Here is a 2473-nt window from a genome sequence, read left to right as displayed (position 1 = left end):
CGGTCAGTTTTTGTTGAGCCTAAGTTTTTGCTTCTTCACATGATATGTGCTATCCTTGCAATGTCATATTTTTTGTTTTGCTTGTTGTTTGAATAATATCCCAAGATCTAAAATTCTTAAATGTTAGAGAGTCTTCACACAGTCACACAATTATTTGACTACTCATTGATCTTCACTTATAACCTTTGGAGTAGTTTATCAGTTGCTCTAGAGCTTCACTTATATCTTTTTAGAGCACGGCGGTAGTTTTATTTTGAAGAAATTGATGAACTCTCATGCTTCACATATATTATTTTGAGAGTCTTTAAACAACATGGTAATTTTCTTAGGTTATGAATTTAGTCCTAATGTGATGGGCATCCAAGAGTGATATAATAAAAACTTTCATATAAAGTGCATTGAATAATATGAGAAGTTTGATTCCTTATGATTGTTTTGAGACATGAAGATAGTGATATTAGAGTCATGCTAGTGAGTAGTTGTGAATTTGAGAAATACTTGTGTTAAGGTTTTGTGAGTCCCGTAGCATGCACGTATGGTGAACCATTATGTAACGAAGTTGGAGCATGGGATTTTTTTTATTGTCTTCCTTATGAGTGGCGGTCGGGGACGAGCGATGGTATTTTCCTACCAATCTATCCCCCTAGGAGCATGCACGTAGTACTTTGTTTCGATGACTAATTGATTTTTGCAATAAGTATGTGAGTTCTTTATGACTAATGTTGAGTCCATGGATTATACGCACTCTCACCCTTCCACCATTGCTAGCCTCTCTAGTGCTGCGCAACGTTCGCGGTACCATAAACCCACCATATACCTTCCTCAAAACAGCCACCATACCTACCTATTATGGCATTTCCCTAGCCATTCCGAGATATATTGCCATGCAACTTTCAACCCACTGGTGCGCGTCGGTCCCTAAACAAACGGTTTTTAACCCCTTTTCACGATGGCATATGGAACCGTCTCCAAGTGAGTGTGGGCGATGGGGGGGTCCTTCCCACACGACCTAGAAACCGTCGGGGATAGGGAGCCTTGATGCATACAGTTGTCCCTGTATAACTGTTTCCGATATCTCGAATATCCCAAACGCTTCATCCTTGCTACTCGTTTGTGCTCGTATTGCCATCACAGTCGGAGTTTTGTGGTTATGCCTAAAACCAGGTAGATTCCAGACACGAGAGTTTTCTAGGCAGATTCTAGGCACGGGAGTTTTATGATGCTTGGCACATCACAAACAGTTCATGATTATAAACCGTGTACGATACGTAGACAATCACACACATTTAGTTTTCCCGCACCGTATGTGATAGTGTCTGACATCACACATGCTTTGCAAACGGTAACTGTGTGCATGCTTGCACACGTTTCCTCTCTATGAACCGTCTCGGATTATGGTGTATATCGCAAACGTTTGTATTTTACCAACCGTGCGTGCTGTAATGACCTACACAATGTAATTTCGCCCTAATTTAATTGCTGCTTTTTAAAATTGTACCTAATTTAAACTTGAAAGTAGGCTATAGCTTTATTCATATCCATCAGGTTCAAACAACCAATGCATTATTCGATTCACAGGTACATATGTTTAAGAATTACAGAAGCACCAAATAAAGAATGATGTACCATGGTTCTATACTTTTACCATTACAGATGGTAAAGAAAGAGGCGACAGACATTCCAGTTGTTGAACAAGGTGAAGCAGAATGGCCCTATTGTGCTCTCCTGGATGCAGAAGGCATGCAGGACTCTAGTCCAACCCCTTGTGATGGCCGGCCGCCAATCATGTAGTTTGAGAGGTAATATTGAGTAAACTGCTTCAGGATCCACTACAAAAGAAAAAAGATTTAGATATTTTCATCTAACACAACTCATTACGGGCAGTAAAAAGAAGGTTACATGGTTCTGACTTACCATCATGCAGATCACTGTTGTCTTGCATAAAGTGTAAACAAATAGTTCGATTGACATCTTTTGACCCATTTTAGTAACAATCTTTATCAGTTTCCTGACTTGATGCTGGTTCATGAATATCTCATTGCCCCATACGTAGAAAGGGTCGAAGTGTGGATCTTTGGCAATGATATATGTACCTAAAAGCACCAAGTTAATATTAGAAGCTAAACAACATTTGAAAAATGATGTAGTACAACACTCCATCCATCCCATTATATAAGATTTTATTACATGTATATCTAGACATCATCAGAACATTAAGGTAACACTCTTCCTTGTTGCTATGTAGCCTGGGATTGCATATTTAGTCATTCACTACAATGCATGTTGCTAAACAACAACTGAAAAACGAAAAGGCATGCTAACTGCAATATCCTTAACAGCAACCAAATATCATAATTCATAGTGGTATTGTTGAAACTGTTATTGATGAAATTGAACTGCACAACAAATAGTTGCACATATAGAGCATCACATTGTGAAGGACTGAAATAAACAAGGCATAAGGACATCTCTA

Source organism: Triticum dicoccoides, chromosome 4A (assembly GCF_002162155.2).
Source record: "Triticum dicoccoides isolate Atlit2015 ecotype Zavitan chromosome 4A, WEW_v2.0, whole genome shotgun sequence".
NCBI classification, from domain to species: domain Eukaryota; kingdom Viridiplantae; phylum Streptophyta; class Magnoliopsida; order Poales; family Poaceae; genus Triticum; species Triticum dicoccoides.
The sequence above is the reverse complement of the archived record's forward strand: the minus strand, read 5'-3'. Positions refer to the sequence as shown.